The 14,385-nt window shown below is 34.4% G+C and overlaps 1 long non-coding RNA gene and 2 pseudogenes across 1 annotated transcript; all 3 read right to left on the minus strand.

The window, feature by feature from the left end:
- Positions 1-207: 207 nt before the first annotated feature.
- LOC102581799 (putative late blight resistance protein homolog R1A-3) lies at positions 208-5,884 on the minus strand (annotated as a pseudogene).
- Positions 5,885-6,846: 962 nt separating this feature from the next.
- LOC107062911 (uncharacterized) lies at positions 6,847-7,763 on the minus strand. The gene is made up of 2 exons (XR_001474923.1): positions 7,525-7,763; positions 6,847-7,196 (listed from the first exon to the last, which is right to left on the minus strand). It is a non-coding gene; the product is annotated as an uncharacterized lncRNA (long non-coding RNA).
- Positions 7,764-11,252: 3,489 nt separating this feature from the next.
- Positions 11,253-14,385, minus strand: part of LOC102581471 (putative late blight resistance protein homolog R1A-3) — a 17,449-nt pseudogene continuing 14,316 nt past the window's right edge.

Raw genomic sequence — 14,385 nt, forward strand, 5'->3', positions numbered from 1 at the left:
TTTTTGAAGAGTCGGAACAACATAGATAGCTTTTGTACATGTACTCAATACTTATTAATGAAGTGAGATGTATGTTATGGATTGCTCCAAAATTATTTAGTACTAAGCTATCAAAACTTCCATTCAGTATTCTATTGATTGATAATAGGGAGGTATACTTGTATTCAACCAACTTTCAATTGTATACTTTATTTGAATTTTGCAGGTGTAAGATGAAGGGAAACAACTATTATATTACAAAAAAACAAACAAGAAGCAATGTTTTGATAGGTTGTAAAATAATAAAGCTGCATAACAAAGGCAACAAGAAATCACAGTGAAAGACCATCTAAAACATACAGATAAAGGACAGGGATTTCAGCTCTAGGTGCACAATATACTTGAGCATGAGCATGGCTGCAACAATTGGCTGTACTTCTGCTGCAATTATCAAATTGAAATACATCCTCGTTAGTTTGAGATCAACATGGAGCAATTAAGTGAAAGCAAGCATTAAATTAGAAGAAGGAACAAGAAAAAATATATACCATTGTTGTGATTACAGGCAGGTACATGTTTGACTCACAGCTGCCAGATGACCCTAATTATAATTCTGTGTTATACATATTGGTGTCAAGTTAGATGCATGTAGATACTTAAAAACAAAACATAGGAGTTTGTTTCTACTTACTTCGATAATGAGGTCAATACGGTCGTTTCCTTCATTCTCTTCAACATCTTTCTTAATCCTCTCAGCTGAATCCTCCAGAGATTTATTGCAGTCAATCAACTTAATCTGTTTCAGTGTTGGAATATCTGCAAAGCTAAGGGGGATCTCCTCGAGATTCTTACACCCTCTTATAACAAGTGTTTCAAGCAGGGGAAAAGATTCCTCTGAGATATCCCACCTCAAAATATGTGACGCCGCCAGTTTCAAGACCTTAAGTTTAGGGAACGTGATATCTCCAAGGCACCACTCTTCTGAAGGAGGAAAATACACATCTTGTAATTGGAGATACTCCAGGCTTTGTAGTCCCGCAATAAGGTTTCCTATATCAGTCCCACTTAGTACCAACATCTTTAAATTTGAAGGCAATTGTAACCCAGATACAGTGCGGCGCCACTTAGAGGTAAGGCGAAGTTTTTGAAGCTGGCTAAGATTCTTCAATGTGAGACAAAAAGACTCTGCAGAACAATTATCGTCCCCGAAGCGGATGTGAAGTTGTTGAAGATTAGGACACCTCCTTGATAACACATCCACACTATCAATTGGAAATCTAAAAATATTCTTTAATATCCTCAAATTTTCCAATTTAGAGGTTCCTTCAATGACCCCCTGCTTATCAAATTCAGCATATTCGATCTCAACATACCTTAATTTTTCCATTTCCCAAAAAGACGTTGGTAACACTACTATATTTTCCCAATCATTATTCACGATTAAAGTTTCAAGATGGGGCATATGTGATTCTGGATGAAAATCAAATTTAATTGCGAAAACTGCAAGGTACTTCAGATGATTTAGTGGTTTGAAACTAGCTGACAATTTATACACTCTATGGGAACTCAAATCCAAGACCTTAAGAAGTCGCAATTTATGAACCTGAAAGAAGGGAATCCCATCAAAATATTCTCCGTTCGTTATCAGTGACCTCAACTGTTGGTGGAAAGGTTTCCGTGTTCCCAGAGATGCAAACTTGGAATGCTCTTTGACTTTCCTTCCAATCACAAGGTTTCCGTGTTTTGGATTCGGTTGGCTTTCCTTCCAATCACAAGGTTTCCATGTTTTGGATCTCAGAGATGCAAAGTTGAAATGCTCTTGGACTATCCTTCCATTCACAAGGCTTCTGTGTTTTGGATTCCGTGTTTGGTTGAACCTCACTCGACGTTCCTTCCAATCACAAGGTTGAAATTGGCTACGATTTCCCTTCACAGCCAGCATAAACTTTTCTTTTCTACTCTTCTCCAAGCAAAAGTGAAGCACTACATCATGAACCTGACAGTATTTAACCTTACCGTTATATTCTTTCTTTGAAACCATTACCACGTTACTGCTAATGAGATCCATCAAGTAATCTTCAGCAGATTCAGTGTTCTCCACGAATCCTTCAGCAATCCATAAACTTATCAATTTAGATGCTGGAATTCTCGCGTCCTCCGAAAACATCCCCATATAAAGAAGGCAAGGCTTTAAATAATCGGGTAAGTTATCAAAACTCAACTGCATGGTCACCAGACTATATTCTTCCGACTCACGATCAAGACAGTCAAATAAAGCATCTTTCACCTCATTCCACCAAGATTCTTCCATTTTCCTTTTTTTATTATTCCAGCTACCAAGACAACCACTAGAGGCAATCCTTTACATTTTTCTGCAACTGCTTGACTCACATCTTGTAGTTCAGGCGGACAATCTTCCTCTTGAAACACTTTCTTCTGCAACAATTTGCAACTCTCTTCTGTTGTGAGGAATGGAAGAGAATAAGGATCAGTATGGCACGTGACTTGCTCACCCACTTTCTCAAGTCGAGTTGTTACTACTATTCTGCTTCTATTTCCAACGTCTGGAAAACAAAGCCTTAAGTCATCCCATTCCATACAATAATCCCACATATCATCCAATATAATGAGATATCTCTTTCCCATTAGACTTTTCCTCAACATGTCGGCAAGGATGTCATCCTTATCTCCCTTGTCCTTGGAACCGGTAACTTGACTAAAAATCTCCTGTAATAGCGTTCTCCGGTTATATGTTTGTGAAACGATGCACCATGCTCGAACATCAAAATGAGAAACAATGTTATCACTATTGTACACCTTTCTAGCAATTGTCGTTTTCCCTTGTCCCCCCATGCCTACAATTGGGATGACGTCTAGCTCATTTGTACCTCTAATCAGATACTGAATCATTTTTTCAGTGTCATTCCCAAAACCCACTATCTCCTCATCAGTCATTGGATTGATATGTCTAGTTGATAGGTGTTTAAATGGTGCTACCACATAGCAAGGCTTAAGAGCAACGTCTGTTGAACAAATCTCAGTCACATGCGCATTAATTTGCTTGATCTCTTTTGAGATTGTAGGAAGTGAGCAAAAATATGCCAAAAACATTATACTGAGCAAGAATAGAGTCAATGGCAACTTCAGCTTCATATGCCAAATTGATAGTACGCCTGTGAAGATCATGAAGAATTTCATTCTCATGGTGTACCTTGGAGACATTTCTGAAAATGGATGATAAAGATGACAGATCCTTCTCTAAAATGGATGTAAGAGCTGATAGCTCTTTCTCCAAATTCCCCAAAAGAGGTTTCATCAGGAAATCTAAACCAGATTTAGATTTCGACATCTCATTCAGTTTCCGTATAAGAGAATCCAGAAAGCTCCATCCACCAACAGTGGGGAATTGAGATGGAGTGAATTTTAAGGATTTATAGTACGTCTCCACTTGTGTCTTCAGATCTTTAGTTTTCTTCAATATATGTATGGACCAAAGACTCATTTTTCTGGTGTCATCTTTGTTTATAGATCTAGGAAGAACCTTTTGAATTGCACATAGAATATCACCCACTATAACTCCAACCTTTTCCATAGCATCATTCAACCAGTTACCATTAATAACATGATTTGACACATCAGCTTCAAGGAAAACAACCAAGAACTCTATTATTGCTACATAAATATTTTGAGCAGTGTTATAATTAGGAAAGTTCTCGACCTTTTTGTTTCTAAGAAACATCAACAGACTATGGAAATGATGAGAAAATCCTTTTGGTAATTTCCTGTCCTTGAAAGTTCTTGAATGAGTAAACTTTGAAGCCTTTAGCTCAGAGCGAAAAATCTTCTTCATTTCCAGCTCTACTAACACAATCAAGAATAATAAATAAGGAGGTTTATTCAAGATATCATACTCATCCTCATCCTCATCCTCATCCTCATCTTTATCATCTACAAAATTAGAAACAATGTAACCTGAAATAGCAAGACAAAGTTGTCCCACATTGTTAGCCATGAAATGCATTCGAGTCTCCAAACATTCTAGCTTCTCATGGTTGACGTAGCCCTTTATCTCTGTGGCATATAAGTAAATCAAAAATTTAAGTTTCTTTTGAACAATTTCTTGCTGCTTTATAAATTTGTGTATTTCAAGGTTTTCTTCAGGAGGGAAAAACCTAACCCCTTCCAGTAACATCACCAGTACATCATTTAGATTTTTTCCGAGACAATCCATATATTTCGACAGATCAAAATCATTCAACTTGTTATTGTCACTTAAACTGGTATTACCTTGAAAGAATTTCAACAAATGTGATTCTAACCTTTCCAGATTAAGCTTAGTTTTGCATTCATCTGGAATCCCATCCAATACCCGTTGAAGCATTTCCACTGTCGATTTGGCCTTCTTTGTGAGTTCCACCAAGGAATCATGCAAAAGATCAACATGATGATACTCTATAATGGTTCTAAAAACTCTTAGCACCACTTCAAGTTTCTCAATTCTCTTAATCTTGTAGCTACTCAGATTACCTCCATTCTTGATCCATCTTAGGTGATCTAACATTTCCTCAATTTCATTTTGAACCATTTTCGGTGAAACAGTACCTAATTTCAATTTCATTTTGAGCCACTTTTGTAGAAAAATTCCTGCAAGTTCACCAACTCGGAATTAGATTGATTAAGAGAAACATTTTAATTCATCTGGTGTTTGGAGCTATGTTAATTTAGCTTGTGAAAGATTATACATCTTATGTACCATTTCTTCTAACAAATGGCGCATATATATTTAGCATTTTCATATAGTCACTTAACTAATAGTTATTATCTCATAAAATCACTTAACTTAACTAAGCCTTTTGAGCGGACCATTTGAGAAATCAACTCTCTGTCTATAGGAAAAAAGTAATTCATGAAGAAGATGACTTATACAGTTAGTTAATAAGTGAAACCAACTTGTAATTTTTTCTTCTCTTATGCCTCTTTGTATCTTCAATTTTCGGATCCAATCATTAAAAGAACAAATATGATTATAATTAATATTGAAAACATGTTTCCCTATAGAAAAACTATTTAAATGATTCTAGAGATGTGACATTGAGCCAAACTCAACCCCTAAAGTGTAACTCATTAGGAAGGATTATTTAAGTACATATGAGCAAATTACCAGTCTGTTTCCCGATCAATGTGGGACTATAACACCCCTGTTTATATTCAGACCCAACTGGAGCATGGATCATGTGTCCAAACGAGAATGGATCTTGCTATGATACCTTAGAAAAATATGACACCAAGATATAACTCAATCTAAAAAGCTAAAAGTTTTATATACCAATACGAGTCTACTGTACTCGTGTCTTGTATAATTTGTTTCTCCTTTTTCATTCCTTCTTTCGTTTACTTGGCTGTAGGATAGACTTGGTTGAATGGAAAAGAATTTGTTAGCTTTATTCATTATGACTTGTGTATTGAATTCCTCGTCAAACTAAGACACTTAAATTAGGAAGAGAGGGTATATATATTCAGAGGATACGGAATTCCTTGAAGTATGAAAATAAATTATTAATCAATGGAACTCACCTCAATCTTAACTTATCAAATCTCCTGTTGCTCCTGAGTAGCTCAGTGGTTGATCGATCGATTGTTAACTGATTGGTCGTAGTTCCGAATCCTATATGGCACAAGGTGTTGTCTAGTACAGAGAGATGGGTGAGGAGATCAAACAATAATTAGAGTTGGCAATGGCTCAAACAGACTGGAATGTGTATTGTATGAGTTCTGAATTATTGCATTATTAATGGTAGATAAACAACAATCAGTGCTTTATTAATTCATGTTCCGTTTATAAAAAAAAATGTTTGTGATTAAAAAAATTTCAAATACACAAAATCTTTCTTTTTGAGTTCGGCATTATTATTGAAGAGAAAAGGAGAAAGCAGAGAGCACTAAGGGAAAAAGTGAAAACATTCCATCAACTTTCCAATACATACACTTTTCTTTTTGACCCCAAGTCTTCTCCGTGGGCCCGGCCGATGTCTTCTTAAATTAGAATATAAAAAGATATTTAAATAATTTTAAGGCACATGTAAAGCTAGTAAAGAATGCGAAGATGCCATTGCCAAGACTAAGGGAACAATACGTTTGGAGTTGATGATCAATAACACATACATTTGGTAGCGCAAAGGATCAGTGTGAACATCTATTGTGTTTTCTGTAACGGATCTTGGAATTTGGGTCGTAACACAATCTAGTCTCCTACTGTCAAGTAAATGAAAGAATAAAAAAGGACAATATGTGGGGCAGTAGTGAAAAAAAATATTTCAATAGCTGCCACAAATTACAATAATTCAACAATAACAAACTTCAAAATTTTAAGTGCACAGCAAAATTTTTGTAGTTGAGTTTATTTTGCAACTCTAACTTGTCATGGCAAAGAGACAGCCTCAGTGAAGAAATTTTCCTGTTTCTCCAATGTTAGTTAGAGAGTCTGTTATGAGACAACGACTAATGAAAGCAATAACAACGAAAAGAAAGAGTCAATTTCCTATGCAATCTTACCGAATGAGCAAATCATTGTTCATGAACAAAATCTCAAAATATCCTAAAGCTCCGCATTGATGAATCACATATATCCATGACATACATGGGTAAGACAGGAAAGATCGATATTATGGCTCAGTACAAACGTTATATTAATTGACTTTTTCACAAAAAATGATCTGTTCAAAAAATAAAACACATGAAATCCTTGTAGAGTAGAGTTAGTTTTCTTCTTTTCAAATTGTAAATGGTCATTTCCTAAGAAGAACATAACAGAAAGCAAGAAAATGTCTTGCCCACTCATTTTACATAAAAATGAAATAGAGAAAGTTGTTGTACAACATCATCAATTAGCTTTATGATCTTCAACCAAAATAAACTCAAAACTAAATTAAAAATGTAAATGTTAGATGGAAAAAAAAACTAGAATAATCCAAAACAATCATATACGTAGTCTTCAAACTGGAAAAGGAAAAAAAAAAACAAAGAGAGTTTACTTTTTAGCTTTAAAAAACTAGTATGAAATTTACTTCCTTATGTACAAATTTGAGTTTCTAAGAGGCAAAATAATGGTGACAAAAATCCTTTTAAGTCAATCTTCAGCTAAAGTGCTTCCTCCCATTTTGTTATTGACTTGATTTCTTACATCCACATTTGCAGTTTTCAAGTTCTGTATTCAGATTCTGCATAAGAATAAGAAAATGTGAAAAATATATTTCTACTACTTGAATCACACAGCTATAAAGGTGGGGAGAGAAAATTTATCATTTTTTTTGCAAAATATATTAGACATCATCTATCCCAAAAACATTAAGGTTAAATTGTTACGGTTTTGGTGTAAACATCATGTGAGAATATAAGATATGTTGCTCGGGCCAAAATTGTTGTACTAGTGTTCGATCATAGCTTTTGGAGGATTTAACTGTCTCTTTGAAGAGTCCGAGGAACATAGAGTATAAGTAATTTAGGTAAAGCGCCAAAGCAGTAAGGTTGATCAATTTAATCACTCACCTGAACCTGATCTTGAAGGGTTCGAATGTGCTGTACTGCTAGATCCCGCATGTCAGCGTAGCTCGTTTGCTGCAAAAACAAACAAGGAAATATTGTTAATATTGGAGTGTAGCTCGTTTTCTGCGATAAAATTTGCAGCTCAAGCATGTTGCAATAAGTGCCAACTGAGAAAATATTGTGAAGTGGAACATAAGAAAAGAAAGCATACAATCAAGATTACTGAAAGACTAGTTTTTTGTTTACACAAATCTATAAATATTCAATAAATTGATGGTTTAACAGCATTTTAGCACGTCAAGTAACAATTATCCAATTGAATAGAAGTCTTGGAAGTACCATTTGCCACTTCCAATTCTTGTCAATTTCTTAAAATAAAATTTAAGTAATAAGAAATATGACTTACATGTAAATAAATAAATAAAAATTATACCTTTCCGCCAATAATCTTGCGGGAGCCTATTTAGAATTTTTCTCACTAAATTACTAGATTGAAATTCAATTTGTTTATCAAATTAATATCACCGTTCAACAAAAAAACACCTACAATAAAATAATCAAATCTCATATAAGTAAAACAAAAAAATTAAAGCAATATATAAGCTATCAAATGCTATTTTAGAAAGTTATAAAAAAGACTCTGATTTTTGGTTACAAAGATGAACATGCTTCACCTAGTTAATCCCTAGCCCAATTATACATATAAATATAATCATTTCTTTTGTAACACAATTTTCTAATGCCTCTATTTATAGGACATAATAGGAAATACCAAAAGATATCATGAACATTTACATCACTGTTAGTATAAATTAGGAATTATGGTTATTAAAAGTCAGGGGTAATGGAAATAAAGACATTAGGTTTTAATATTAAATAATATGAATAAGTGGAGTAGTAATTCACACATTCATTTTTATACAATAATAATTTTAAAAAATAGAAAAAATTGTCAAAAAAATAGGAAAAAGATAAATAGAATCATTGGCCAAAGCGAGGTGCCACCGTCACTTTTCTTTTATCTAGCTTTATATTATATATAGATTTTATTAAGAGTAAAAGGAGAATTTTAAAGCAAAATTATTTCTAATTATAATAAGGTAACATTCTTTTTGGGACGAACAAAAAGAGAAAAGGATGCCACATAAAATAGGACATAGTGTGTATATTATTTGTCTTTACTAGGAAAATACACTAAAATCCCGCTAAAATTATATCCGATTTGATACCAAATTAAATGGAACTTTTATTTAATGCTATTTTTTAAGTTGTTACCTTCTAAACTTTAATTATGAATATGACCCATGAGACAATATATTGGTACAAAAGAAGTCTACTTTTTATTTTCTTCAAGCAGGCATTTTGAATCGAACTTCACTTTATTGCTTGAGAAATTCGAACATTTCCTGAGGTAATACTCTTTGTAAACAAATCCATCAGTTTAATTTTCGAATATGAGTTAATTCCCTATACGGTCATCCAAGTATTGATCTCACTAAAGTCAGTACTACTGAATTTTTCTTCCATATATATTTAATTTACCTTTAGTATTCTATGCTGCTAAAATTTTATGTTTATTGGTTGATGATTAATGAAAGGTGTTATATTCAACCAGAAAATAACTTCAGTAGGTATATCCATAAATGAATTTTGCAGACGCTGCTTAGAAATTAAAGGGGAAAATACAAATGAATAAAGCAATCACACATGCAAATGGGACCTATGAGATGACTTATCAAGCAATACTAGAGTCACATGTGAAGTACTTTGCAATTCTCTTTTACAATAAATGATAAAAAATAATAATTACAAAATGTGCAAAGACTTTTTGACCCCAAATTTTCCTCCTATGTTTCATTAGATTATATATTAGTTAGAAAAATCACTTAAGCAATTCAAAAAGGAAATGACATTTAGGCCTAACTTAATTTTTAAAATTGGCTCATTAGTGGAGCATTGTTTAAGTAGGTGTTTAAACATGTGAATCAAATAATGAGTTGAAATCAGCGTTTGAACATATAATTCTATCTCATAATTTTAAATAATGAGATGAAATCTCAAATTTTCCAAAAAACTTGATTTAGAAATTTCATATCATGATTTCACATTTTTAATATACAAAAATTAACTAACAAGTTTATATTTTGTTAAAAATAAATTATTTTATATCTACCAATCATTTATTTCATATTTAAACAAAATTTATAATTGATATTATTATGTTTTACCAACATTTAGACCATTTATATCAAATATAATAATTACTCTTACCAACCAAATTTTTTATTCATGGAATATAAAGATGATGATCACTACAAGTCTACAACAAAAACATCTATTAGTGGCAATAAATAGTGATAAAACTTTTATCGACATTAGTTAATTATCCTTAGATCTAATGTCGTTGTTGGCTTTAGAGACAGTTAAAAATATTGTTTATTACCTCTAAAAATACATATTTGCAACAATTAAGCTATTGTCGTTAATTAATTATCACTATAGATCATTTTTTATGTAATTTGATATAGTTATTAGTGATATTGACTAACAAACGACTCAAAGTAACAATGTTGGAAAATTGAGATGGAGTACTGAACTTTAAGGATTTGTAGTATGTCTTCACTTTTACCTTCAAATCTTTAGTTTTCTCGAATATCTATATCGAGTAAATAATTTTTATACTTAAATTAGTTTTGCATGTGTTGCATAGAAGGTTAAAGAAGAAAAATAATGCATAGACTTGTTGACCCCATGTTTACTGTACTAGTGTCTTGTGTTACTCAATTTTTTTCATTATTCCCACGTTATCTTATCTGCACAAAGCGAAAATTGTCACATATATGCCTTTTTTAAAAAATAATGGAATCAAATGGGATGATTTCCGAACAACTTATTATATCGTTCACCTCACACCAAATAACTCCTAATTAGTTGAGTGATTTTACTGTGTAATTTCACATACTCAAGGATTTTTAGTCACTCCTATTTAACCAAAGATTTCAGATTTGGATTCCAATAAAGATACATTTATGAGATCACATATTAGGTGAAACTAGAAACAAGTTTATTGAAATGAAATGGGAAAATGTTTAAAAGTAGAAGAAAGGTCAAATAGATGAGGTAATATATGATTCTTATCCTCAATAGAAATAGTGATCAAATGACTTGCTGAAGGAACCAATGATTTACCTCCCTAGAGATAACGTTTAGCCCTCCTTGCTTGTACTTATCCCTGTGGTGGACTTGCCTGGACTTTGAAAGTCGACACGGGCAATAAAAATCTTTAAAGACCCTCAGGTTTCCTTTGAGTATTTCCTGATATTCGGGGTCTTTCTTAGCATTCTGAAAGTGTTTAACAAACTCACTACAGAATATGTGAATTCATTGACAAAGGAGGCAAATGTCTTATCATGTTGGATGATGTTTGGACGACAGACGTTGTGGATTCCGTCATGAATGTTTTCCCCAGAGACAGAAAAGGCCACCGAATCATGATCACCACTCGTGACTGATGGACGTGTTAGTATATATGACAATGCTTTCGAAAGTTTCCAATTAGATTGTTGGAAAACAGAGTTTTGTGCACGTTAATAACAAAAAAAATCACTTAGGAAGGTGAAGTTTGAGGAGTTAGCTGATGGTGGTTTCATCTCTGAGGTGACTGACGAGCACATACGCTATACTGTCGGAGATTTCAAGCTACAGCCATCAAGATACAAAAGATGAAGGGATCATATAAAAATTCACATGGGATATATGTGCAATGCACGTGTCCTGAAACTAGTTATAGAAAATAAAAGGTGAAAACAACGACCAAGTTACAAAAGCAAGTGATGATATTTATATAGGGCATCACAGTGGAATAGCATCTGAAACATACTGGGAAAAGAGAATCAAGGCATAATCCTTCCCTTCCCAGTAGGAATGAGTCGTCTATGTCGAACAATAAAAAAACCCTTAGCAATCAGTAGTAGTGCACAAGGATGGATGTTTCGGCAAATAAACTCCAGCATGAGCATGGTTACAACAATTTGCTAAGAGTGAACTCGGTCCATGCTGTTTGTGCTTTTGCTGCAGTTTTCTGAGCAATTGTCAAATTCAAACACATCCTCATTACTTTTAGATCGACATGATGGAGCAATTAAGAGAAAGCAAGCATCTTATCCCGAAAAAAACATAAAGGAACAAGAAAAGAAACTGAAAGACTACCATGTTGTCGTGACAAGTACATGCTTTACTCACAGCTGCTTTGGATTTCGTCACCTATCCTGTATTAAACATACTGTTTGCACATTAGATGCATATAGATACTCAAAAACAGAACATAGGAGTTTGTTTCTACTTACTTTGATAATGAGGTCAATACGGTCATTTCCTTCATTCTCTTCAACATCTTTCTTAATCCTCACAGCTGAATCCTCCAGAGATTTGTTCTCACACCTAATCAACTTAATTTGTTTCAGTGTTAGAATATCTGCAAAGCTAAGGGGGATCTCCTCGAGGTCGTCACACTCTTCCATAACAAGTGTTTCAAGCAGGGGAAAGGATTCCTCCGAGGCATTCCACCTTGAGATTTCTAACCACGCCAATTTCAAGAACTTAAGGTTATGGAACGTGATATCTCCAAGACACCAATCTCTGATTTGAACACGATCCTGGTTGTGTAATTGGAGATACTCAAGGCTTGGTAGTCCCGCAATGAAGGAAATCAGGTTTCCTATACCAGTCCTTCTTAGTACCAACTTGTTTAAAGTTGAAGGCAATTGTAACCCAGATACAATGTGGGGTCCCTTAAAGGAAAGGTCAAGTATTTGAAGCTGGGTAAGATTCTCCAATGTGAGATGAAGATAATCTGCAGAATGTCCATCAAATTCGACGAGAAGTTGTTGAAGATTAGGACACCTCCTTGATAACACATCCACCCTATCAATTGGAAAGGTAACAATATTCTTTAATATCCTCAAATTTTCCAATTTAGAGGATCCTTCAAAGAGCCCCTGCTTATCAAATTCAGCTTTCCTAATCTCAACATGCCTTAATTTTTCCATTTCCCAAAAAGATGCTGGCAACACTACTGCATTTGTCCAATTATTCTTCACAATTAAAGTTTCAAGATGGGGCAGATGTGATTCTGGATGAAAATAGAATCTCTCTGCCGAAACTGCAAGGTACTTCAGGTGATTTAGTGGTTTCAATGTATCTGAAAACAAATAACACACTTCATGGGAACTCAAATCCAAGACCTTAAGAAGCCGCATCTTATGAATCCAAGACCTTAAGGGAATCCCATCAAAAGATTTTTGGTTCGTTATCAGTGACCTCAACGGTTGGTGGAAAGGCTTCCGTGTTTTGGATCCCAGAGATGCAAATTTGGAATGCTCTTCACTCAAATGGAAGTTCACTCGACTTTCATTCCAATCAAAAGGTTGAAACTGGCTATAATGCCCCTTCACTGCCAACATAAACTTTTCTTCTCTACTCTTCTCCAAGCAAAAGTGAAGCACTACATCATGAACCTGACAGTATTTAACCTTACCGTTATATTCTTTCTTTGAAACCATTACCATGTTACAGCTAATGAGATCCATTAGGTAATCTTCAGCAGATTCAATGTTCACCACGAATTCTTCCGCTATCCATAAACATACTAATTTAGACACTAGAATTCTTGCATCCTCCGGAAACATCCCCATATAAAGAAGGCACGGCTTTAAACGATGGGGTAAGTTATCAAAACTCAATTGCATAGTCGCCAGACTATATTCATCTGACTCATGATCAAGATAGTCAAAGAGAGCATCTTTCACCTCATTCCACCAAGATTCATCCATTTTCCTTTTTTTGATTATTCCAGCTACCAAGACAACCACCAGAGGCAATCCTTTGCATTTTTCTGCAACTGCTTGGCTTACATCTTGTAGTTCAAGCGGGAAATCTTCCTTTGGAAACACTTTTTTCTGCAATAATTTGCAACTCTCTTCTGTTGTGAAGAATGGAAGAAAATAAGGATCAGTGTAGTACTTGACTTGCTCACCCACTTTCTCAAGTCGAGTTGTTACTACGATTCTGCTTCTATTTCCAATATCTGGAAAAGAAAGCCTTAAGTCATCCCATGCCATACAATCCCACATATCATCCAATACAATAAGATATCTCTTGCCCATTAAGCTTTTCCTCAACTCATCAGCAAGGATGTCATCCTTATCTCCCTTGTCCTTGGAACCAGTAACTTGACTCAAAATCTCTTGTAATAGCTTTTCTCCGGTTATATGTTTGGGAAACGATGCACCATGCTCGAACATCAAAATGAGAAACAGTGTTGTCACTATTGTAAACCTTTCTAGCAATTGTCGTTTTCCCTTGTCCCCCCATGCCTACAATTGGGATGACGTCTAGCTCATTTTTACCTCTAATCAGATACTGAATCATTTTTTCTGTGTAATTCCCAAAATCCACTATCTCATCATCAGTTACTGGATTGCTATCTAGAGTTGGCAGATGTTTAAATGGTGCTACCACATAGCAAGGTTTAAGAAATGGTGCTACCACATAGCAAGGTTTAAGAGCAACGTCTGCTGACCACATCTCAGTCACCTTCGCATTAATTTGTTTGATCTCTTTTAATATTGCAGGAAGTGAGCAAAAAATATGCCAAAAAACATTATAGTGAGCAAGAATAGAGCCAATGGCAACTTCAGCTTCATATGCCAAATTGATAGTACGCCTGTGAAGATCTTAAAGAATTTCATGTTCATGGTGCACCTTGGCGACATCTCTGAAAATGGATGATAAAGATGACAGATCCTTCTCTAAAATGGATGCAAGAGCTGATAGCTCTTTCTCCAAATTCTCCAAAAGAGGTTT

This window comes from Solanum tuberosum, unplaced genomic scaffold (assembly GCF_000226075.1).
Source record: "Solanum tuberosum cultivar DM 1-3 516 R44 unplaced genomic scaffold, SolTub_3.0 scf00280, whole genome shotgun sequence".
Lineage (NCBI taxonomy): Eukaryota > Viridiplantae > Streptophyta > Magnoliopsida > Solanales > Solanaceae > Solanum > Solanum tuberosum.